The following is a 27,066-nucleotide window of genomic DNA, read 5'->3' as shown; positions in this document are numbered from 1 at the left end:
CTCAGCGGTGGCCACAGGACTGGAAAAGGTCAGTTTTCATTCCAATCCCAAAGAAAGGCAATGCCAAAGAATGCTCAAACTACCGCACAATTGCACTCATCTCACATGCTAGTAAAGTAATGCTCAAAATTCTCCAAGCCAGACTTCAGCAATAGGTGAACCATGAACTTCCAGATGTTCAAGCTGGCTTTAGAAAAGGCAGAAGAACCAGAGATCAAATTGCCAACATCCATTGGATCATCAAAAAAGCAAGAGATTTCCAGAAAAACATCTATTTCTGCTTTATTGACTATGCCAAAGCCTCTGACTGTTTGGATCACAGTAAACTGTGTGGGAATACCAGACCAACTGACCTGCCCCTTGAGGAACCTATATGCAGGTCAGGAGCAACTGTCAGAACTGAATATGAAACAACAGACTGATTCCAAATAAGAAAAGGAGTACAACAAGGCGGTATATTGTCACCCTGCTTATTTAACTCATATTCAGAGTACATCAGAGAAGGCGATGGCACCCCACTCCAGTACTCTTGCCTGGAAAATCCCAGGGACAGAGGAGCCTGGTAGGCTGCAGTCCATGGGGTCACTAAGAGTCGGACACGACTGAGCGACTTCACTTTCACTTTTCACTTTCATGCGTTGGAAAAGGAAATGGCAACCCACTCCAGTATTCTTGCCTGGAGAATCCCAAGGATGGGGGAGCCTGGTGGGCTGCTGTCTGTGGGATCGCACAGAGCTGGACATGACTGAAGCGACTTAGCAGCAACAGCAGCAGCAGAGTACATCATGAGACACACTGGGCTGGATGAAGCACAAGGTGGAATCAAGAATGCTGGGAGAAATATCAATAACCTCAGATACGCAGATGACACCACCCTTATGGTAGAAAGGGAAGAAGAACTAAAGAGCCTCTTGATGAAATTAAAAGAAGAGAGTGAGAAAGTTGGCTTAAAGCTCAACATTCAGGAAACTAACATCATGGCATCCGGTCCCATCACTTCATGGGAAATAGATGGGGAAACAGTGGAAACAGTGACTGACTACTTTTTTGGAATCCAAAATCACTGTAGATGGTGATTGCAGCACAAAATTAAAAGACACTCCTTGGAAGAAAAATTATGACCGACCTAGACAGCATATTAAAAAGCAGAGACATTACTTTTTCAACAAAGGTTTGTCTAGTCAAGGCTATGATTTTTCCAGTGGTCATATATGGATGGATGTGAGAGTTGGACTATAAAGAAATCTGAGTGCCGAAGAATTGATGCTTTTGAACTGTGGTGTTGGAGAAGACTCTTTGAGAGTTCCTTGGACTTCAAGAAGATCCAGCTAATCTATCCTAAAGGAGATCAACCTGGGTGTTCATTGGAAGGACTGATGTTGAAGCTGAAACTCTACTTTGGCCACCTGATGCAAAGAGCTGAGTCATTTGAAAAGACTGATGCTGGGACAGATTGAGGGCGGGAGCAGAAGGGGACCACAGAGGATGAGATGATTGGATGGCATTACCGACTCAATGGACATGGGTTTGGGTGAACTCTGGGAGTTGGTGATGGACAGGGAGGCCTGGTGTATTGCGGTTCATGGGGTCGCAAAGAATTGGACACAACTGAGCGACTGAACTGAACTGAACCATCTATGAGACGACAACTTTTACATATATATCCTTAGCCACCTCATCACCTCTGAACTCCAGACTTAAGTTACTGAATTGTTTACTATACATTTTCACTTGGATGCTTACATTAGGCTTCCCACAGTTAACATGTCTAACACTGAGTTCTGCAGAAATTCTGCACAGTACCTTGAAACCTCTTATAGACTTCCTCATTTTTACTAAATACAAAGTCAGTTATTTTTATTCCAAGTTGGAACGGAGATGCTATCTTCAAATTTCTCTCCACTTTACTTTCAATATCCTAGGGTATTCTGTGGATTCTAGTTGAAATACCTATGTGGAATTTGATTAGTTTCCAAAATCTCCATTGTTACTTTGCCCAAGTCACCATTAACTTCTCTGATAAATTACTTCAGTACTGTAATTGGTTCCCCTTTTGACCTTGCTCTATTAATTTATCCTATCCAATTAGCAACCAAAGAGAGCTGTTGCAGGTATAATACAGATAATGTCACATCAGGGTTCTAAACTCTATAGTCTTTCTCTGTGACTTTTAGTAAAAGCGAGTTCTTTTCTCCAATTATCTTTCTGTGATTGTTATGTACTACTCTATTTCTTATCAAAAGATCTCAGCTTCTTCCCTGTTCTGCATACACATCAGACATTTTCCTTATTATAGTACATTTGACCAAGGCTTATTACCCCACCATACTTGTGTTACTTAAGCACTAACTGAGATGGTAAGATGTCAAGACTGTGTATCTGTGCTTAGTCGCTAAGTTGTGACAGACTCTTTGTGAACCCATTGACTGTAGTCTGCCAGGCTCCTGTGTCCATGCTATTTCCCAGGCAAGAATACTGGAGTGGGATTCCATTTCCTCTTCCAAGGAATCCTCCCAATCCAGGGATTGAATTCTCATCTCCTACATTGGCAGGCAAATTCTTTACCACTGTGCCACCTGGGAAGACTACCAGTCTACCATTTACCCTTGGTCATGTACTCTATTAACGTTTGTTTATTTATACACACACACACACACACACACACATATGTGTGTATGAAATCACTGAAGTGACTTAGCAGCTTGTGTATGTCCGTGCGTGCACACACACTCTGCTTAGTCACTCAGTCCTGTCTGACTGTTTGTGACCTATTGGACTATAGCTCTCCAGGCTCTGCGTCCTGGAATTTTTCAGGCAAGAACACTGGAGTGGGTTGCCATTTCCTCCTCCTGTATATATGTATATATGTGTTTGTAGCCGAATAGCCAATTTACCTGTAGCCTATAGCCCCTTTTAAGTGTCTTATACTTGATTTATATATATGACTTTTTAAAACTTAAAGTTAATTCTTATAAGGTAAAAATTCTTCTAGGAATTCTCCACTTCCCCCAGAATTCTGTTTACAGCTTATGATAAAAGTTTTCCTGTGAATTTCTCATGTAATTAATATTACAAAGATAGGAAATGGAACAATTATCAGCTCCTTTTCTCATGTAAGAAAGTTAAAGATAAGCCACATTATAAGTCACAAATGCAGTACATGTGGTAAAAAGCAAACATGACTCCCAGATTTGTCTCCATTGTTTCTCTAATTCTCTGTTACAATTTGGGCCTTTCTGATAGCACTGCCTTAATGTCTCCCTAAGTTATCTTCCCTCTAAAACTCAATCTGAGTTTTTCATTAACTTTTGGGGAAATTCATGTGTTCTCATATAAATTGTCTACTCTTTTATTATTCTTAGAGTGCTTGTTTTGTTTATATGCTATAGAAAGCATTTTAAGATATTTTGAAAGATTCAAAAATATTTTTGTTTGAAAAAATGTTTTCTTATTTACTTTATATTTTGCCATAATTTAAACACTCTTTTTATCTGGTCACATATAATTTCTTTTCTTTTTTACTCAGAAACAGTTTTAGAATTATAGAGTTGCAAATTCCTCTAGTATTCTAGTATGGAATGTTCCTGTGTAACCACCCAGCTTCTCCACCTAATACCATCTTACAAAACCATGGATCTTCATCAAAATAAACAATCCCATATTGATACAATCCTGCTAGCTGAAGTACAGACTTTATCTTAATTTTGCCATTTTTTAAAAGCATCTAGTTTTTTCTTTTTCTTTTTTAGTGTTGTATGTAGCTATAGGATTTTTCACATGTGTAGATTTTTATAACCACCACCACCATCAGGATGTAGAACTATTGTATGACACACTCATGAATAAGAAACTCCCTTATGCTGCTTCTTTACAGTCACACCTTTCCTCATACCTGAGCACTCGACAGTCACCGAAACATTTTATAGATATAGTTTCATCATCTTGAGAATTTTCTATAAGTAGAATCACAGTATGTAATGTATTGAGATTGCTTTTTTAAAAAATTTGGCATAATGCCCTCAAAACCTATGCAGTTTGGTTGATCATAGATCAACAGTTTGGTATATTATATTGGTACATAGTACCCTATTTTGTGATATATCATAGTTTGTTCATTTATGATACATTTATAGACATATGTTTTTAATTTTGAGTTATTACATAAATTTTTATTTCTTTAGTATAAATGCCTGGGAGTGCTTTTGTTGCATTATATGGTAGCTCTACGTATAACGTTATAAGAAGCTGTCAAATTGTTTTTCAGATTAGCTACATCATTTTACATATTCACTAATCATGTATGAGAGATGCATTGACCCTGCATCCTTGTCAGTATCTTATGTTTAAACATTTAATTTTTTTTCTTAAATTGACTTCATCTCTTTGCAGAATGTTTGAAGGGAAGGATATGTTCAAGTTAGTACTTTGCATAGGATAAGATGGTTGGATGGCATCACCAACACAATGGACGTGAGTTTGAGTAGACTCCGGGAGTTGGTGATGGACAGGGAAGTCTGGCGTGCTGCAGTCTATGGGGTTGCAGAGTTGTACACGACTGAACTGAACTGAACTGTTCCTGACCCAGGGGTCAAACCGGTATCTCCTGCATTAGCAAATGGATTCTTTACTGCTGAGCCACCAGGGAAGCCTTGTTTACACATTTAACACATTTTTAATTTCCAGTCTTTGTTAGGTAGGCCTTCCTGATCCCTTGATTGTACACTTTTATTACCTATTTGTTAGTTAAATTATTTCACATTTGAATGTATAACTCCTGACTATTTGTTATACATGGTATGAGATGTGGATTCTCATGTTTATTATTTCCCATACAGATATCAAATATGCCACTATCATTAATCTAATTTGATTTTTTTTTCATTTCATGCAATTAATTGGAATCCATCATTTCTTCTTTTTCCAGTGGGTTCTCTGTTCTGTCCCAGTAATCCATTTACAACCTTCTTTTGTATCAGTGTATTTTTGAAAGAAGAGTGTACCTTATTTTATGTTTTAATATCTAATAGAACAAGACCATTTATCAAATATAACTCACAATTAACTTATTTTCTTGATGTTTTCTGAATTTGTCTTATTCAGTTGAAACAATATTTTTAAATATTAAGTAAAACATTATTAAATTGTATATTACATTTGAACAGTTTATATTTAATCATATTAACCCTTTCATCTAATGTGTCAAATACCAAGTGAATCAATTTAGTTACATATTTTTCTGTTTTTTTTTAGCTTTTTTAATGTAAACATTTACTTAAATTTATTCTTAAGAATGTTAGTGAGTGAAAGTCACTCAGTTGTATCCAACTCTTTGCAACCCCATGGACTATACAGTCCATGGAATTCTCCAAGCCAGAATAATGGAGTGTGTAGCCTTTCCCTTCTCCAGGGGATCTTCCCAAATGAGGGGTTGAACCCAGGTGTCCCTCGTTGCAGGTGGATTTGTTACCACCTGAGCCACAGTGAAGCCCAAGACTACTGGAGTGGATAGCCTATCCCTTCTCAAGTGGATATTCCTGACCAGGAATCGAACTGGGGTCTCTTGCATTGCAGGTGAATTCTTTACCAACTGAGCTGTGAGGGAAGCCCACTTAAGAATATTAATAGTAATACTCATGTAATAATTTCCCCATTTATTTTTGGGCATGTATAGCTATATTAAGAAAATATTAATATTTATACTTTTGAATTGGCTTAGTTGCTCAAATTTAATTTTTGTAGATATGACTCATTGGAAAAGACCCTGATACTGGGAAAGATTGAGGGCAGGAGAAGAAGGTGGGGGGTTGAGATGGTTGGATGGCATCATCAACTCATTGGACATGAGTTTGAGCAAACTCTGGATGATAGTGAAGGACAGGAACCCCTGGGGTGCTATAGTCCATGGGGTTGCAAACAGTCGGACGTGACTTAGCCACTGAACAACAACAGCAGCAACAACAACATGATGGCTCAGCAGTAAAAAATCTCCCTGAGATTCAGGAGATACAGGTTTGATCCCTGAGTCTGGAAGATCCCCTGGAGAAGGAAACGGCCAACCACTGCAGTATTCTTGCTTGATAAATCCCATGGACAGAGGACCCAGGAGGGCTACAGTCCATGGAGTCACAAGAGTCATACATGATTTAGCGACTAAACAACAACAACATTATATTGTGTAGTGTACACTGTGTGTGTGTGTGTGTATCTATATACAGGGCTTCCCAGGAGGAGCAGTGGTAAAGAATCAACCTGCCAGTGCAGGAGACACAAGAGGTGTGGATTCAATCCTGGGTCAGGAATGTTCCCTGGAGAAGGAAATGGCAACCCACTCCAGTATTCTTGCCTGGAAAATTCCATGGACAGAGCAGCCTGCTGGGCTACAGTCTTGGGGTCACAGAGCTGGACATGAGTGAGTGGCTGATCACTCATGCATACATATGTATATACATACACACACACATTCTATACATTTATGTATATATGTCCACATATAAAAACATAGCAAATGTTTATCCATTTATTTTTGGATGATTATTTTAGATGGTTTCCTACCTTGGATGTTGTAAATAATGCTGCTATGAACATTGGGAAGTGTGTAACTTTTTTTGTATCCGCTGTCTTTGGATATGTACCCAGAAGTGGAATTACTGGATCATATGGTAATTCTCTTTTAATTATTTGAGAAGCCTCCATAGTGGCAGCACCAATTTATGTTCCTACCAGCAGTGTACTAAGGCTCCATTTTCTACACATCCTGGCCAATACTTACTATTTGTTGTCCTTTTTCTGATAGTCATTCTGGCAGGTATGAGATGATATCTCATTGTAGTTTTGGTTTCTGTTTCCCTGATAGTTAAATATGTTGAGCATCTTTTCATGTGCCTGCTGGCCTTCAGTATGTCTTCTTCGGAAAAATGACTATTCATGCACCTACCTACTTTTAATTGGGTTTTTTTTTTTTTTTTAGTTTTGAATTGAATAAGCTGTCTATATATTTTGGGTATTTGGCACTTCATGGGTCATATCATTTGCATATCTCCCCCCATTCAGTTGGTTGTCTTTTTGTTTGGTTGATGGTTTCCTTCAATGTGCAAATGTTTTTACATTTAATATGATCATATTTATTATATGATTGCTTTTGTTTCCCTTGCTGAGACTTACATCAAAAGTATAGTGCCTATATTTTCTTCCAGGAGTTTTACGGCTTCAAGTCTTATATTTAGGTCTTTGATGTATATTTATCTTGTATTTGGTGTTAGAGAATGTTTTAATGTTGTTCTTTGACATGTAGTTGTGTTTGATGTCATATTTTACATCTTCATATTTATCTCTTAACTGTTTATTGTAGTTATAGTTGATTTAGTCATTTTTCTATTTTCAGTCTTTATGCCAGCTTATTTAAGTAGTTGATCCACAACCCTTACCTTCTCCAGTGAAATTTTTTCCTTCCTATAATGCTTTACTTTTTGTTGTGGCCTTTACTTTCTCACTTTGGGCTTCCCTTGTGTCTCAGCTGGTGAAGAATCCTCCTACAATGCAGGAGACGTGGGTTCAATCCCTTGGTTGGGAAGATACCCTGGAGAAGGGAAAGGCTACCCACTCCAGTATTCTTGGAGAATTCCATGGAATGTATAGGCCAAGGGGTCGCAAAGAGTTGGACACAACTGAGCGACTTTTACTTCACTTTACTTTCTCACTTAAAACCCTTTAACACTTCTTGTGTGGTTGGCTTAATATTGATGAATGCTTTTAATTTTTGCTTGTCTGAGAAGCTTTTTATCTCTCCTTCTCTTGCTGGGTTGGGTGTACTGTATTGTAGGGTTTTACCTCTTTGAGTGTTGTAAATATATCATTCCTCTCTCTTTAGGCATGAAATGTTTGTGCTGAAAAATATCTGAAAGCCTTAGGAGAATTCCCTTCCCACCCCAGCTTTTTTGTCTCTTGCTGCCTTTAAAATTCTCTCTTTATCTTTTGGAAGGAATTAGGCTTTGCAGTTGCATGTAGGATATTAGAGAGTGTTGCAGCTCACTAAGGTTGCCATCACTCCAATATGATTCTTTGTGCTGCTTGCTTAGTTACTCAGTCATGTCTGACACTTGGCAACCCCATGGACTGTAGATTCTTGCCAGGATTCTTTGTCCATGGAATTTTTCAGGCAAGAATACTGGAATGGGTTGCCATTTCTTCCTCTAAGTGATCTTCCTGACTCAGGGATCGAACCTGAGTATCTGGAGTCTCCTGCATTGGCAGGCAGATTCTTTGTCACTGTACTGCCTGGGAAGCTCATCTGTGGGTTATTCTGATGACTCAAGACTATAAAGAGTCTGCTTGCAATGCAGGAGAGCCAAGTTTGATCTCTGGGTTTGGAACACCCCTTGGAGAAGGGAATGGCTACCTACTCCAGTATTCTTGGAGAATTCCATGGACAGAGGAGCCTGGTGGGCTTAAAGTCCATAGGGTCCCAAACATTTGGGAGCTAACTCTTTCTTTACATTTTTTCTTTGTCTTTTGCCATTTTGATTTTGATATGTGTTAGTATGGATTTTGGTACATCTTTGGGTACATCTTATTGGGGACTCTCTGTGATTCCTGTATCTGAATATGTTTCCTTCTTCAGATTTGGGATGCTTTCAGCCATAATTTCATAAAATACATTTTCTACCCTTTTCTCTCTCTGTGTTCCTTGCAAGACCCCTATAATATAATGTTAATATGTTTAACATTACGCCAGAGGTCCTGAAACTATCCTTTTTTAAAATGTTTTTCTTTTGGTCTTCTGATTGGGTGATTTCCGTTATTCTGTCTTCCAAATCATTTATATGTAATTCTGTGCCACCTAAATGCCTGTTAATTCCTCTAGTGTATTTTTCATTTCAGTAATTGTCTTCTTCATTTCTGTTTTTTTTTTTTTTTTTTAAGGATTCTGGTTCTTCGTTAAGATTTTCATTGTGTTCATCTGTGCTTTTTTTTCCTTAGCTCATTTAACACTGAGCTTTGATCTCTTTATTGGGTAAATTATTTATCTCTGTTTTATTAGGGTATTTCTAAACACTTTTTTTTTTAAACTTTCATTTGAAACATATTCATGTCTTTTCATTTTGTTTTACTTTATCTGTCTCTGTGAAAGTAGATAAAACAGTCTCAAAGGTGTATAGTTGTATGCGAGAATGTCTCTGCAGTTTGTATGTGTATAGTGGCTTTGGTGAGAGCTGAATCTGAAATGAGCATGGGTCTGTCTTCACCGAGGTGTGCTTGCAGCCTTGGTGGGCGGTAGGGATGGAATTGAAGGGGCTATATAGAGGAAGAGCCAAGTCAAACCTCGCCTTCTCCTATCCTCAGTGATTGTCGCTTCTCTATGAAGGCGGATTAAGGGCCCAAGGGGCTAGAGCAAGAACCCTGAGAGTTGGGCTTCTCTTGGGTGTTTTGGCACTTTCTACTTTGATTTGGGGCATGACCAAGGCCTGAGGGCTTGCGGCTCTCTTCGCTGCTGCTTTCACTTTTTCCCTTGTCTGCATGCCTTGGCTAGAGGCTGGTTGGGTCTAGAAGGCTTGATGCCACACTTCTGAGCTGACTTCAGTCCACCCAAACGTGTGCAGGAAAATGTGCTCCTGTGACGATCACCCCTTCCCTGGAGCTACTTTCACTGCCACCTGAGTGTGTGCACTGAAGCCTGTGCTTGCAGTGGTTGCCTTGTCCTGATTTGGGCTCCAAGCCAACCCTGTTCACACCAAGTATGCACATTTTCATTGGCAATTGCAGGCTCTACCTTACTGAAGAATAGTGCCAGAACAAGAGGAACCAGAACTGGAGCCTGGGGGACACACTGGGGCAGCTTTGGCCAGCCAACCAGAGCCCCAGGCGGTCTTCACTAGCTATTTCCTTGTAGTGAGTGAGAGCCCTATGTCTGTTTGACACTGTTCTTGAGTAAAGTCTCAGTTTATTACAGCTCTTCAGTAAGTCCGACTATTTTTAAAACCAGCCTTAGAGGGCTTGTCTTCCCAGTATTTGGTGTTCCAGGGCTGGAGCGCTTAATATGTGGCTGAAACCCTGTGCTCCTCAGGAAGGATCCTCAAGCCTATAATATCTCCCCTTCTCTTCTCTGTACCCCTCTAGGGGTTTGAGTTCCAATCAGATCACTTCTCTCTTCCTACAGGATTCCGTGTGGATCATTCTTTACAGTTTTGATCACAGAGGCGCCGTCTTTCTCGTCCCTAAGCTGATTTCAGCAAGAGTGGCTCTGTGTAGTTGTAACTTTGATGTGTTCATGAAGGAACTTGAAAGCAGTGTCCTCCTATTCCACCATCTCCATCTCTCCTTAATTGCAGTAATTATGTGTTCTCTTTTATCTGCAAATGTGTATTTTTGTGATGTATTTCTTATTTTATCCTTTTTATATTTACATGAATTTGCTTAGTTTTTATAAAGAACTTACATTTCTCTTTCTAATAAACTATGTTCTCATTTTACTTATTTTTAATACTTTTTATTTTTTGGACAATTTTTGATTTAAAGAAATATTGTGACTTAGTACAAGAGATTCCATTTAACCTGCATCCATTTTTCCCTGTTATTAACACCCTATACTAATATACTACGTTTGTTACAATTACTGGACCAAGACTCACACATTATCATTAACTAAAGTCCATACTTTATTCAGATTCCATTAGTTTTTATCCAATGTTCTTATTTTTTCCTGGATCCCATACAGAATGCCATATTATGTTTGGTCATATGTTTGCCTAACATATGATTCTGGCAGTTTCTCACTTTCTGTGTTTTTGATAATCTTTTTAATTTGATGAGTAATGGTTAGATATTTCATAAAATATCTCTCAATTGAGATTTTTCTGATTTTTTTTTTTTTTTTATGATTAGACTGAGATTAAAGATATTGGGGAGGGATACCAAAGAGGTTGAAAGGCCATATTCATCATCTTAAATCAAGGATACACATATCACTATGAATGCTAAGTTTGATCAACTGCTTGAGGTAATATAAATGTAAAGGTACATTTTTTCAAGTTACTCTTTTTTTTTTTCTTGCCTTTTTGTATATATACTGCACTTTTTGAAAATAAATATATAGAACACACAATTAAAGGATAGGGGTTATGTTCTACTTCCTTGAGGGTAGAATATATAGATACATTTTTTGAAACTTTTTGGCATAGAAAATTTGCCTAGTCTCTTACTTATTGAATATATTTATTTGGTCTGGTTTATATTCTAATACTGTTTCATTATATTTCTCAAATTGTCACTAGCCCCTAGCGGTTGTTAAATCCAGCCAGACAAACATCTTTTGGTTTAAGGGTCTCTGAATAATTCTTTACAACTCCTAGCAAAAGCCCTCTGGGCTATTGGTTTCATCATCACCCTCCTTTTTTGGTGAAAGCTAGCATGTATGTAGAAGTGAGTATATGTATCAATCTGGTTTTTTTGCTTAAAGTTTAGATCATCTGGTAGAATTCTTTCACTTTTCACTCTGTCCCTTTAGTCCAAACTCACGCTATTTCTGCTAGTATAATATTTTCATGAACCTTGCAGGTCTTCTTTGTAACTCCATGGAACATGAATCTTCCCCACTGACCTTTTCTGGGTATTCCTATCTGTATCCTTGGATTCTTCAGAGATAACTGAGAGACTTTATACTGCCTAATCTCTTCAAAGAACCTTCTGTGTGATTGGATACTCTAATCTTTTAATTGTTCTGCAACACCAGCAAAGGTTTGTCCAGGAACACTCTTAGCACATTGGCCTGAAAGTGACTCTCTTAATTATAGCATTTTTTGCAATCTGGACAAACTGAGAATTTTCCAAATGATCAAATTCTGGCTCTTTTTTAAAAATTTAAAAGTTCTTCCTTCAAATTAATTCTTTTTTCTTACATTTTGTTACAAGGAGTAAAAAGAATCTAGGCCTTCCTTCAGAACTTTGCTTGGAAATCTCAGTTAAATAGTACAGTTCAGTTTTAACAAGTTATAAATTCAGGGCACACTTCAACTGAGCTTTCTGCCACTATATAAAAGGTTACCTTCCTTCCAGTTTTCAATAACATATTTTCATGTCAGCCCTCCCTGGGAGTATCTTTTTCATCTATATTTCTAGTAACAGTTTATTAAGAGCACTTTAGGTATTTTCTGAGATCATATGTTTTATCTAACATGTTCCTCACACCCTTCTAAGCCTCCACTAACAAAGTCTTTAATATCTACATTACTAATAATAGTCTGTTGAAGGCAGTCTGGGCTTTATCAGTCATACTCCTCAGATGCCTTTTATCCTCTCATTATAATATTCTAAATAAACTTTCAAGCCCACATCTTTACATATTAAGCAGCCCCATCTTGGTACTAAACTCTGGTTTAGTTTGCTACTGGTGTGGAAAACTACTGCATATATGGTGGCTTAAAGCTCTTTAAATCTGTTTGAATTCACGATCAGAATACTGAAATGAAATCACTTGGCAAAGTGATGGTATCAGCAGGACAGCATTTCATTCTGGAGGCTCTAAAGGAAAATCTGTTTTAATGCTTTTTCCAAATTCTGGAGACACCTGTATTCTTGACTCATGGCGCCTTTCTGTCTTCAGATACAACAATGGCTAGTCCAGTCTTTCTTATGTCATATCCCTCTGACACAGACTTTGACTCATCCATCTCCCTCTTCAACATTTTTAGGGCCTCTTTAATTTAGTTGGGTCAACTTGAATAATCCAGGAAAATTACCCTATTTTATTATTTGTTGATTAAAATACTGAATTCCATTTGCAGTTATAATTCCTTCTTGCTACATAACCTGGCATACTGGTAGACTCCAATGATTAGGACATAAAAAAATATTTGAAAGGCTATTATTCTTCTTATCACATATTGTTGTGTTCTTTTACAATTCAAATTTCAAATGTTCATTGGTGATATATAGAAAAATAATTGAATTTTATATATCAATATTGTATTCTACAACTTTATTATACTTGGTTATTAGTTACAAGAGGTTTTCTGTTTGATTCTTTGGGATATTCTACATGAATGGTTATGTCATCTACAAAGACAACTTAATTTTTTTCTTCCTAGTCTGTAGTTTTTATTTCCTTTTCATTCCTTATTACACTGCCTAGAACTTCAAATACAATGCTGAATAGGAATTTTGAGACAGGAGATCTTTATCTTGTTCCTGATATTGGTGGGGTGGGAAGAATCCAGTTTCTTACATTAAATATAATGTAGGTACAGGTTGTTATGTGAGGCAGTTCCCCAGTATCCTTAGTGTACTGTCACTTTTAGTCATAAATGATGTTTGGTTTTGTTACATGCTTTTTCTGTATCACTTGATATGATTGTATGATTTTCGATCTTTTCTGTAGATGTGAAGGATTAAAGTAATTGATTTTGAAATGTTGAGCCAATCTTGCTTAGCTCAAAAGAGCCCACTTAATATCCTACATAGCTCTTTTTATTCTTTCTAAAATTTAACTTACTAATTTCTTATTGAGGGCATGTACACCTATTTTCATGAGAAATATTGTTGTTGATTTGCTTTACTACACCTTCTTTTTTGTATTTTTAGTATTGGAGTAATGCTAATAGGATATTAATATAATTCTGACTTACAGAATGAATAAAAATTATGGGTGGAACTTCAACCATAATCACATGAGCCAATTCTTGTAATTAATGTTTTCTTATCTATTTATCTATATCCTATTGATTTTGTTTCTCTGGAGAACTCTAATAATATACAGGACATACCTAGGTGTGGATTTGTTAATATTTGTCTTATATTTTATTATCTTAGCTTCCTGGACATATGACTTTGTGTTATCATTGATTTTTCAAAAGTTTTGGCCATTATCACTTCAAACGTATTTCTACTCTAGTCTCTCTTATTCTCCTTTTTGCATTCCAGTTATTCATCTATTATGCCTTTTGAAGTTACTCCGCAGTCCATGGATGGTCTAATGACCTCTTTTTATTTTTTTTTTCTTTGTATTTCAGTTTGGGGTGTTTCTATTGACCAATATTTATCCTCAATGATGTTTTCCTCTGGTGAGTTTAGTCTATTAATGAGCCTGGTTCATTTCTGTTTTTGGTTTTAGATTTTTAGCATTTTCATTTGGCTTTTTTTTTTTTTAGTTTCCATCTCTCTACTTATTCTTGTCTGTTGTCTATGTTTTCTGTTACAATCTTTAATATATTTACCATACTTCCTATATATTCCTTTCCTGATAATTCTAAAACCTTTGTCACATATGATCTGTTCCAGATTCTTTGTCTATTCAAGGCAGTATTATTTTTTGCTTTTAACATTTTTAGTTGAAAGGCAAACATGATTATTAGTTAATATATAGAAACCTAGATAAACAGACCTTTACTATGAGGCTTTATTCTGATATGGCTAAGATTGTGCTATGTCACATTTTTTATAGCTGTAGATGCTAAGGGTTTCAAATTAGTCTGATGGCTAGTGTTTTATCTCCCCTGAATCTTTGGACTTCCTTAAGACCTCCTCTCAGTCTGTGTGTGTGTGTGTTTTGCATCTTAAATACTTTTTCAATTAATCAAACATTATTTTAATTGAGTTTTATTTGGCTTGTGGTAATATGTGATAAAGGGTGGGCTTTCTTCAGCTTTCTAAATTTCTGACTTTCAGTGAGCCAATGTTCCTGGGCTGTAATAGTCACAAGTATTGACTATCTCCAACCCTTCCTCTTAGGCTAAATATGAGAGCTAGAGAAACTGAGGTTGGACAACTTCCCTTACCTTATGTCAAATAAACCTTTCTTGTAGAGAATCTTCTGGGTATATTTCACAATGATTATGCTTTCTCTCCTTGTGCCAGAGCTTGCAGGGGATCTTTCTTAGCTGTTTATGTTGAATTTTTGGTAAATCTGGTTATATAGACATAGATATTTACCTGACATACATACATACGCATACATCACTGAAAGCCAAAGAGCAGATTGACATGGCTGAAGCTCATACCGTTAAACCATCCCACACTCAGCTTCCAGCAACTTACAGACGGTCCCCTTTGTGTTCCTACCAGTTTACTGCTCTAGCACCTTCTACTCCAGGTAAGGAGATCTTGACTATACCTATTGTATTCGCCTGTCTTTTCAGATTTGAGGGTAGTGTTTTTCCTGCAAACTCAATTTTGTGATGAGTCCAAGAAAAGTCTGTAACTTGTTTGTTTCACTGTTTATTTGCTGTAAAAATGGACTACAAACTCCAAACTCATTATGTGTTAGGGACACTAATTTATTAATATTAGTATTTTATTCTAATGCCACTCTGTTAGTAGAATTCTTTGGGATTATGTTAAAATTTAAACTTATGAATTTCAACTAGCACCAGTTTTATCTAGGTTTCAAAAAAGGTAAAGCTTAAGAAGTAACAGCATTTGTTGTATCAGAATAAATGATATATTATGATTCCACGAAACAACTTTTGCCCTCCAGTTTCTTCTTGATCACAGGTTGATCTTAATGTGAGTTACTGCCTCCACTCAGGGGAATCTTTAACTTAGGGAGTTATTTAAGCATATATACCTCTTCACACAGTTCCTTCAGATACATGTAACTTTCTGTCATGGGATTCACTCAGCTCTCTCAGAGGTGTTATTAGCCTCCATCCTCTGAAACACCTCTATCTCATTAATATAAGATATCCTGTACTCAATAATGGTTTGGTATATAGTTTCAAATATATTTTCATGTGTCATGTATCTGGTATAGGGAAATCCCCAAAATATTTTGGAATTAATATTGAAAGGGGCTTTGACTAAGTATCAAATCTGAAGACATTTCTGAAGCTAGGAAAGGGCAGAAAACCAGCTCTTTACCATGTCCTTCCACATTAGTTTATATTCCAAACTTTTTCTTCTGAGAATGTTATTGACTGCATTGAAGGTACAAGCAATGGAATAGCATCCTCAGTCTACTGAGAGGAAAATACTTCAATCCAAGAATCCCACTTTAGTTGAAGTTTTAAATCTATTAATATTTTTACTTTTTAAACTAAGATATTACTTGCTTTCAATTTTTGGTCAGTAATTAGGGAATCTACTATAAATATATTGTACTTTATTTTATCTACTGTATCATAAATATTAAAACCCAAATTTTCAGTTACTAAAGTTAATTTGTGTTCTTAATTTCCCTCTTTTGCTTTTGTAAAATTCGGTTTTCATGTCTTGTCGCCTATTTGTTTTCTTTAATTGGAAACAGATTTTTATCCTCTGGTAGAAAGTTTGTCACTTTTGAGTGGCTTGGTTTTTGTTTTTGATTTTTTTTTCCCAGTTCTTTGTATTTCATTATATTATTCTAGTTTCCTAACAATTGCTGAGAGAGGAAATGTTCTACTTTTCCTCAGAATCTAGAACAAAGAATGCAGGCAGACAGTCCCCTGCTGAGAAACTATAAGAAGTCTTCCTAATTTAAGATACTTTTGTATTACCCACCTTACAAAGCAGGAAAGATAGCACAACTTTTCTGCCCTGTCACAGGAGGTGACAGCTAATTGGACTTGGAAAATTTGGGGACGGTTCAGAGAACTTATTATTGGTTTAGATGTTGTGGTTGTTCAGTCACTAAGTCATGTCTGACTCTTTTGTCACCCTGTGGACTACAGCCCACCAGGCTCCTCTGACCGTGGGATTTCTCAGACAAGAATACTGGAGTGGATTGCCATTTCTTTCTCTAGGGAATCTTCCCAGCCCAGGGATTGAACCTGTGTCTCCTGCATTGGCAGGGAAGTTCTTTACCATTGAGCCTCCAGGGCTATAAATAGTGGAATCAATGATGATTTAACTGATGACAATTCTCTCTTACAGCAGCAACCAAGTAACTTGCATAACTTTCTGTTACCAAGCCAAATTGGGTATGCCTGCCCTCATTCAGTAAAGCCTAGCCACTGACACTGGGTTGTGGTATAGGAAAGTGCAGTGTTTATTGTAGGCACTGTAGAAGAAATCTAGACACCTCATGCTCTACAAAACCCAAACTTTTCCATGAGTTTCAAGGAAGCATTTTTAAAGGCAAGGTGAGAGAAGGGAGTCAGAGGATATGTGATCAACTCGTGTACAGTTTTCTCAGTGGTTGATGGTGAGGTAACAGGGTGGCGTTACAGGATTTAACATTATGGTCTTCAGAGTATATCAGATACTGTTACCTATGTACTTCAGTGAGGAACTGAAGATTCTGTGACTGATACGTAGCTGATTTACTGTTTAAATTGTTACTAGTTCCCATGGCCCCATCACTCCTTTTGTCACTACGTGTTAACATCCTTTCAGTTGTTAATTCTTGAGCCAGGCTTCTGTGACTTGGGGAAGGCCTGGAAGACTACAACTTTTCTATAAATAAGAGGCAGGCAGAAGATACAGGGAGAGGGTGTCTGTCACAGGAAAAAACCCATAGGGTCCTGCTTGGTGACATTTCTAATTTCATCTTCATAGTGTAGTTATATCAAACATTTTTATTATATCAGTATTCTGCTTTTATGTTATTTTACTTGTGAAAATGTTTTCCCACAGATGAGCCATGAAGAATGGCATGTCATTTCATAGAAAATATTTTTTCTCCCCTGGAATGATAAATTTCTTAGTTTTGTTCATGTTTTAATGTAGTAAACACATTCTATAGGTAATAAAACTTTATCGTATGGTAAAGTTCCTCAAATAACATTTGTTATTGTTGTTTAGTTGCTAAGTTGTATCTGACTCCTTTGCAACCTATGAATTGTAGCCCACCAGACTCCTCTGTTGATGGGATTTATCTGTCCAATATTTCCCAGAAATATTGGAGTAGGTTGCATTTCCTTCTCTTGGTTAACGTCTCCACTGAGGGATTGAACCCATCTCTCTTGCATTGGCAGGGAGATTCCTTACTAATGAGTCACCAAGAAAGACCACAAATAACATACTAATTCCATTTTTCTCTCCCCAACATCCTTCAGCATACCATTGTCAGCATACTTTTCAGTCTGGACTAAGTGTTTTCTAAGTCTGCACTATATGATTTTAAATGATTGGGGAATTTTTTCTTTCATTTGTAGATATTTTTCTTCCGCTTCTTGTGTTGGATCTATTTTCCAAAAAGCCATGTCTTCCTAAATTTTTATGTCCTCTTGAGTCACTTAGTCGTTCCCTATTTTGTTGAAAAAAATATTTTGTGGTTGTGTGAGTAAAAATGTGCAAGAAGTAAGTTTTTGTGATCTTTGAGATCTTGTGGAATGAAAATGTATTTTAATTATATATCTGATCTTTTTAGTTTTTTCCTCTTAGTTCCTTCTAATTGTTTTAGTATAAACTTTATTTGCTTGGAGTATTTATGAATTACACAGTAGTAAGCTGTTTGGTAGCTCAGCTGGTGAATCTGCCTGCAATGTAGGAGACCCTAGTTTGATTCCTAGGTCAGGAAGTTCCCCTGGAGAAATGATCGGTTACCTACTCCGGTATTCTTAGGCTATCCTGGTGGCTCAGATGGTAAAAGAATCCACCTGCAATGTGGGAGACCTGGGTTTGATCCCTGGGTTGGGAAAATCCCCTGGAGGAGGGCATGGCAACCCACTTCAGTATTCTTGCCTGGAGAATCCCAATGGACAGAGAAGCTTGGTGGGCTACAGTCCATGGGGTGGCAAAGAGTCAGACACGTATAAGCGACTAAGCAAATCTTACAAATAAAGCGACTAAGCACATCTTAGAAATAAATAAGCACATCCTACATCCTAAGCTATTTGGAATCTCTCTGGACATTGATAGTTCTTACTATATAAAAGAACTAAACAGACATTTCTCCAAGGAAGACACACAGATGGGTAACAAACAGGTGAAAATATGCTCAACATCACTCATTATTAGAGAAATGCAAATCAAAACCACAATGAGGTACTATCTCATGCTGGTTAGAATGGCTGCTATCAAAAAGTCTACAAACAATGGGGGAGAGGGTGCAGAGAAAATGGAATTCTCTTACACTGTTTATGGGCATGCAAACTGGTACAGCCATTATCGAGAACAGTGTGGAGATTCCTTAAAAACTGGAAATAGAACTGCCATCAGACCAGATCAGATCAGAGGAGATCAGTTGCTCAGTCGTGTCCGACTTTTTGAGACCCCATGAACTGCAGCACGCCAGGCCTCCCTGTTCATCACCAACTCCTGGAGTTCACTGAGACTCACGTCCATCAAGCCAGTGATGCCATCCAGCCATCTCATCCTCTGTCGTCCCCTTCTCCTCTTGCCCCCAATCCCTCCCAGCATCAGAGTCTTTTCCAATGAGTCAACTCTTCGCATGAGGTGGCCAAAGTACTGGAGTTTCAGCTGTAGCATCATTCCTTCCAAAGAAACCCCAGGGCTGATCTCCTTCAGAATGGACTGGTTGGATCTCCTAGCAGTCCAAGGGACTCTCAAGAGTCTTCACCACCACAGTTCAAAAGCATCAATTCTTTGGTGCTCAGCCTTCTTCACAGTCCAACTCTCACATCCATACATGACCACAGGAAAAACCATAGCCTTGACTAGACGGACCTTTGTTGGCAAAGTAGTGTCTCTGCTTTTGAATATGCTATCTAGGTTGGTCATAACTTTCCTTCCAAGGAGTAAGCGTCTTTTAATTTCATGGCTGCAGTCACCATCTGTAGTGATTTTGGAGCCCAGAAAAATAAAGTCTGACACTGTTTCCACTGTTTCCCCATCTATTTCCCATGAAGTGATGGGACCAATTGCCGTGATCTTCATTTTCTGAATGTTGAGCTTTAAGCCAACTTTTTCACTCTCCACTTTCACTTTCATCAAGAGGCTTTTTAGTTCCTCTTCTCTTTCTGCCATAAGGGTGGTGTCATCTGCATATCTGAGGATACTGATATTTCTCCCGGCAATCTTGATTCCAGCTTGTGTTTCTTCCAGTCCAGCGTTTCTCAATATGTCTCTGCATAGAAGTTAAATAAACAGGGTGACGATATACAGCCTTGACGTACTCCTTTTCCTATTTGGAACCAGTCTGTTGTTCCACGTCCAGTTCTAACTGTTGCTTCCTGACCTGCATACAAATTTCTCGAGGCAGATCAGGTGGTCTGGTATTCCCATCTCTTTCAGAATTTTCCACAGTTTATTGTGATCCACACAGTCAAAGGCTTTGGCATAGTCAATAAAGCAGAAATAGATGTTTTTCTGGAACTCTCTTGCTCTTTCCATGATCCAGCGGATGTTAGCAATTTGATCTCCGGTTCCTCTGCCTTTTCTAAAACCAGCTTGAACATCAGGAAGTTCATGGTTCACATATTGTTAAAGCCTGGCTTGGAGAATTTTGAGCATTACTTTACTAGCGTGTGAGATGAGTGCAATTGTGTGGTAGTTTGAGCATTCTTTGGCATTGCCTTTCTTTGGGATTGGGATGAAAACTGACGTTTTCCAGTCCTGTGGCCACTGCTGAGTTTTCCAAATTTGCTGGCATATTGAGTGCAGCACTTTCACAGCATCATCTTTCAGGATTTGGAATAGCTCAACTGGAATTCCATCACCTCCACTAGCTTTGCTCGTAGTGATGCTTTCTAAGCCCCACTTGACTTCACATTCCAGGATGTCTGGCTCTAGGTCAGTGATCACACCATCGTGATTATCTGGGTGTGAAGATCTTTTTTGTACAGTTCTTCTGTGTATTCTTGCCATCTCTTCTTAATATCTTCTGCTTCTGTTAGGTCCATACCATGTCTGTCCTTTATCAAACCCATCTTTACATGAAATGTTCCTTTGGTATCTCTGATTTTCTTGAGGAGATCTGTAGTCTTTCCCATTCAGTTGTTTTCCTCTACTTCTTTGCATTGATTGCTGAAGAAGGCTTTCTTATCTCTTCTTGCTATTCTTTGGAACTCTGCATTCAGATGTTTATGTCTTTCCTTTTCTCCTTTGCTTTTTGCTTCTCTTCTTTTCACAGCTATTTGTAAGACCTCCCCAGACAGCCATTTTGCTTTTTTGCATTTCTTTTCCATGGGAATGGTCTTGATCCCTGTCTCCTGTACAATGTCACGAACCTCACTCCATAGTTCATCAGGCACTCTATCTATCAGATCTAGGCCATTAAATCTATTTCTCACTTGCATTGTATAATCATAAGGGATTTGATTTAGGTCATACCTGAATGGTCTAGTGGTTTCCCCTACTTTCTTCAATTTAATTCTGAATTTTTCAATAAGGAGTTCATGGTCTGAGCCACAGTCAGCTCCTGGTCTTGTTTTTGCTGACTGGATAGAGCTTGTCCATCTTTGGCTGCAAAGAATATAATCAGTCTGATTTTGGTGTTGACCATCTGGTGATGTCCATGTATAGAGTCTTCTCTTCTGTTGTTGGAAGAGGGTGTTTGTTATGATCAGTGCATTTTCTTGGCAAAACTCTATTAGTCTTTGCCCTGCTTCATTCCGTATTCCAAGGCCAAATTTGTCTGTTACTCCAGGTGTTTCTTGACTTCCTACTTCTGCATTCCAGTCCCCTGTAAGGAACAGGACATCTTTTTTGGGTGTTAGTTCTAAAAAGTCTTGTAGGTCTTCATAGAACTGTTCAACTTCAACTTCTTCAGCGTTACTGGTTGGGGCATAGACTTGGATTACTGTGATATTGAACGGTTTTCCTTGGAAACGAACAGAGATCATTCTGTCGTTTTTGAGATTGCATCCAAGTACTGCATTTTGGACTCTTTTGTTGATCATGGTGGTCACTCCATTTCTTCTGAGGGATTCCTGCCTGCAGTAGTAGATATAATGTTCATCTGAGTTAAATTCACCCATTCCAGTCCATTTCAGTTTGCAGATTCCTAGAATGTCGAGATTCACTCTTGCGATCTCTTGTTTGACCACTTCGAATTTGCCTTGATTCATGGATCTGACATTCCAGGTTCCTATGCAATATTGCTCTTTACAGCATTGGACCTTGCTTCTATCACCAGTCACATCCACAGCTGGGTATTGTTTTTGCTTTGGCTCCATCCCTTCATTCTTTTTGAAGTGTACTCCACTGATCTCCAGTATTGCGCACCTACTGACCTGGGGAGTTTCCAGCAATCCCACTGCTGGGCATACAAACTGAGGAAACCAGAATTGAATGAGACACTTGAACCCCAATGTTCATCACAGCACTGTTTATAAGAGCCAGGACATGGAAGCAACCTCGATGTTCATCAGCAGACAAATGGATAAGAAAGCTGTGGTAAATATACACAATGGAATATTACTCAGCTATTAAAAAGAATGCATTTGAATCAGTTCTAATGGGGTGGATGAAACTGGAGCCTATTATACAGAGCAAAGTAATTCAGAAAGAAAAATTCCAGTACAGTATATTAATGCATATATATGGAATTTAGAAAGATGGTAATGATGACTGTATATGTGAGACAGCGAAAGAGATTCAGGTATAAAAAACAGAGTTTTGGACTCTGTGGGAGAAGGCCAGGGTTGCATGATTTGAGAGAATAGCATTGAAACATGTATATTATCATACGTGAAATAAATCACCAGTCCAGGTTTGATGCATGAGACAGGTTGTTCAGGGCTGGTGCACTGGGATGAACCTGAGGGATGAGATGGGAAGGGAAGTGGGAGGGAGGTTCAGGATGGGGAACACATGTACACCCATAGCTGATTCATGTGAATGTATGGCAAAAACCACCACAATATTGTAATTAGCCTCCCAATTAAATAAAAAGAAATAAATTTTTAAAAAACTAAAAAAATAAATACAATGATAGGTCAGGAAATTATGTGTTTCAGTTGGATAATCCACTAAACCTCAGATACAGATTTTCTTTTCTCTTAACTAAACTTTTTTCCTGAGAAAGGAATTATCACTATTCTGTCTTGGTGAATATCAACTTTGATTTTACTATTCTGAGAGAAATTCAGAAGACAAAACTTCGAGGTGTGAAAATCCACTATGAAAATTTTCACCTAACCTGTATATTTTTAATAGGTCACCTCATCAGTCTCACCTGAGCCTAGTGTTCATATCTGGTATTTTTATTTTTCAGTGTCGAGAGTAAATTATTTACTTATGCCAGCAGTTGGGAAACACAATGGATGAAGGACTGGAAGAGGGCCTCTGGGTATTAACCTTCTCCTTAAACAGATACTTAATTATGCCTTTTTTTTTTTTAAGATTTTAATATTGAGACTTAAAAATTACCCAAATCTCAAATTGTCTATCATTTTCAGGGTTTCATAGAGAACTGTTTATTTCTGTGTAGGCAGTTAATTTTTATTTAAAAAATAAAAATATCTGATATTCTAGGTCACTGTTTGCCTTCTTTATACTTTCCAAAATTTTACTGACATTTGCAGTGTGCTGCCAACTCCTTTCCCATTGTATATTTCTTTTTAAAAAAATTTCTTTGCTTTTGTTTTTAGTTTTAGAGATATAATCAGAAATCTTTTCGTCTAATGGGTCTTAAAATATGTTATCTGCTCTTAGTTTTACTGAGTTGAAGAAAGAATATTTAACAGAGTAAAATAATTTTAAGTATGTCCTTATATTTTATCTTTTATAATTAGAAAAGTTTGGCTTAATACAAGGAAAATGGGGGCTTCCTTGATAGCTCAGTTGGTATAGAATCTGCCTGCATTCAGGAGACCTGGGTTCCATTCCTGGGTCAGGAAGATCCGCTGGAGAAGGGATAGGCTACCCACTCCAATATCCTTGGGCTTCCCTTGTGGCTCAGCTGGTAAACAATCTGCCTATAATTTGGAAGACCTGAATTTGATCCCCAGGTTGAGAAGGTCTGCTGGAGAAGGGAAAGGCCACCCACTCTGGTATTCTGGCCTAGAGAATACCCTGGACTGTATAGTCCATGGGGTTGCAAAGTCGGACTCGACTGAGCGACTTTGACTTTCATACAAGGAAAAAACAAACTAAATAAAAAACCAAAATTATATTCATGCCTACCTTGAAGTCTTATCCAGATAAAACTTGAGCCAAGAAAATTTAAGAGAAGTAAAATATATATACGGATCAAAAATAAAATGATACAATCTTTTAAATGAGTTTTGCATCTTGGGGAATGGAGTTTCATTTGGTTCTTTTCTTCGTTCTCTTTTTCCGTTATGTAGCTCATTACTTTATAGATTAATTCTTTTGGTATGATTTAACATATCTTATTACATTTCTTATTTTATCCTAAGGCTGATAGAATCTCTAAAGCTAAACTAGACTTTGAATTTTACAGGTATGTGAACATTTTAAGATATCTCAGGCATAAATTTATTTTTTATATAATAAAAATATGCACAATTACTTTTTTCCATGGTACATACATTTTATTTATAATCTACTCAGTATATCCATACCCCTGCTACAAAATAGGAGAAAAAATAAAAGTGTGTATCTGTTTCCTTACAGAGGATGCAATGAGAATGACAAATCAAGATGCAATACAGAAAGCATAATAGAAAACCGTAGGATGTTAATTATCCTCTGCTACTGCTAGGTGATGTTGTCTCACAATAGTCATTTAAAATAAGATTCAATAAGGCATGCTATAATCTCCTTGGTGGTTAGGCTTTGAGATAGATTTTCTAATAAGTACTTTAAGAGCAAAATGTTACTGCAAAGAAACAAATAAGCAAAAAGGATGGGGAATCACTTATTATTAACTTGTAAAAAGTATAATCAGAAGATATATTATGATACAAGATGGTAATTATTATTCAGCTATGTTAGGTTGGCATTGTTTAAATTTATTTTACTTTGATGGGAAACAACTTTAACATGTACATACAGATCTAGTTTGGTCTATGTTGTTAATACAATTTAATAACCTAATTAAATAAAATAGCTTAGGAAAAATCAATTGAAAAGAAAAGACTTAATGGTCTTGTGAAAACAGACCTGGTTTTATGTGTAAGTACAAAAGAAGAAAGTAGAGTGAAAGCTGTAATAATATATGAGTGAGACTAAAGGACTGCACATTTGAACCAGAAAGAAAGAAGTCCTTCATATTATGTAAGCAGAGTACTCTGGACAATTATGTAAGTCTTCACAAAAGCAAAAGAAAAAAAAATATATATATATTTAAGAGTTTCCTCTAAAGTGCTTTTTGTTTTAGTTTTTATTGGTAAAAGTCATACATTATTTGGGCTTTCCTGGTGACTCAGGAATAAAAAAATCTGCCTCCCAGTGCAGGACATGCAAGAGACAGGGATTTGATCCCTGGGTGGAGAAGATCCTCTGGAGAACTGAGTGGCTACCTACTCCCATTTTCTTGCCTGGAAAATTTCATGGACACAGGAGCCTGGTGGGCTACAGTCATTGGGGTGGCAGAGTGGGACATGATTAAGTGACTGAGGACATACATCATAGTATTATTAGTACATTGTATTTTAAGTTAATCTTTCACCTCAGTTCAGTCCAGTCACGTAGTCGTATCCAACTCTTTGCAACCCCATGGAGAAAGTGTGGAAGACAGCATCTGGGTTCCAACTTGGAATAAAAATAATTGACTTTTTATTTAGTAAAAATGAGTAAGTCTATAAGAGGTTTTGAGGGAATGTGCAGAGCTCAGTGTTGGACATGTTAACTGTGGGAAGCCTAATACAAGCATCCAAATGGAAATGTATAGTAAACAATTCAGTAACTTAAGTCTGGAGTTCAGAGATGAGTTGGCTAAAGATATATTATCTATAAAAGTTGTCATTTCATAGATGGTTCAGTTCAGTCGCTCAGTCGTGTCCAGTTCTTTGCAACCCATTAACTGCAGCATCCCAGGCCTCCCTGTCCACCACCAACTCCCGGAGTCCACCCAAACCCATGTCCATTGAGTCAGTGATGCCATCCAACCATCTTATCCTCTGTCATCCCCTTCTCTCCTGCCCTCAATCTTTCCCAGCATTAGGGTCTTTTCAAATGAGTCAGGTCTTCACATCAGGTGGCCAAAGTACTGTAGTTCAGCTTCAATGAACACCCAGGACTGATCGCCTTTAGGATGGACTGGTTGGATCTCCTTGCAGTCCAAGGGACTCTCAAAAGTCTTCTCCAACATCGCAGTTCAAAAGCATCAATTCTTTGGGCTCAGACTTTATAATCCCAACTCTCACATCCATACATGACTACAGGAAAAACCATAGCTTTGACTAGATGCTAAAGTAATGTCTCTGCTTTTTAATATGCTGTCTAGGTTGGTCATAACTTTTCTTCCAAGGAACAAGCGTCTTTTAATTTCATCGCTGCAGTCACCACCCGCAGTGATTTTGGCGCCCCCAAAAGTCAAGTCTGTCACTGATTCCATTGTTTCCCCATCTATTTGCCGTTAAGTGATAGGACCAGATGCCGTGAGTCTCTTTAGTTCTTCTTTTCTTTCTGCCATAAGGGTGATGTTATTTGCATATCTGAGGTTATTGATATTTCTCCCAGCAATCTTGATTCCAGCTTGTGCTTCCCCCAGCCCAGCATTTCTCATGATGTACTCTGCACATAAGTTAAATAAGCAGGGTGACAATATACAGTCTTGACATCCCGATTTGGAATCAGTCTATTGTTCCATGTCCAGTTCTAACTGTTGCTTCCTAACCTGCATACAGATTTCCCAAAAGGCAGGTTGCAGGTCAGGTGGTCTTGTATTCCCAACTCTTTACGAATTTTCCACAGTTCATTGTGATCCACACAGTCAAAGGCTTTGGATAGTCAATAAAGCAGAAGTAGATGTTTACTTACTAAGTTAATCTTTAGGATAAAATGATAAATTAATATGAGAATTATCATATCTGCAAATATTTTCTACTGTAATTTGTTTAAGTAGCAATATGAAGCCAATAAATTGAGTGGACACAAATCTTTAGCTAAATTTCAGAGTACAACATTTACAAGTTTTTCTTTCTACATAACTGAAGGACACACTTCAGCTAAGCTTTCTGCCACTATACAACAAGGATCTTCCTTTTACACATCCCTAATAATGTTTTCCTGATATCCATCTGAGCCTTCCCCAACAATCTATTTTAGATCCTTATTTCTACCAAGGTTCTGGTAAAGATGATTTTGTATCAAGACCAGCTGTATTTGGTAAAGGTGTTCACTTCCACA

The sequence above is a fragment of the Bison bison genome, unplaced genomic scaffold (genome assembly GCF_000754665.1).
Source record: "Bison bison bison isolate TAMUID 2011002044 unplaced genomic scaffold, Bison_UMD1.0 scf7180017864519, whole genome shotgun sequence".
NCBI lineage: Eukaryota > Metazoa > Chordata > Mammalia > Artiodactyla > Bovidae > Bison > Bison bison.
Note: the sequence above shows the minus strand (reverse complement) of the source record.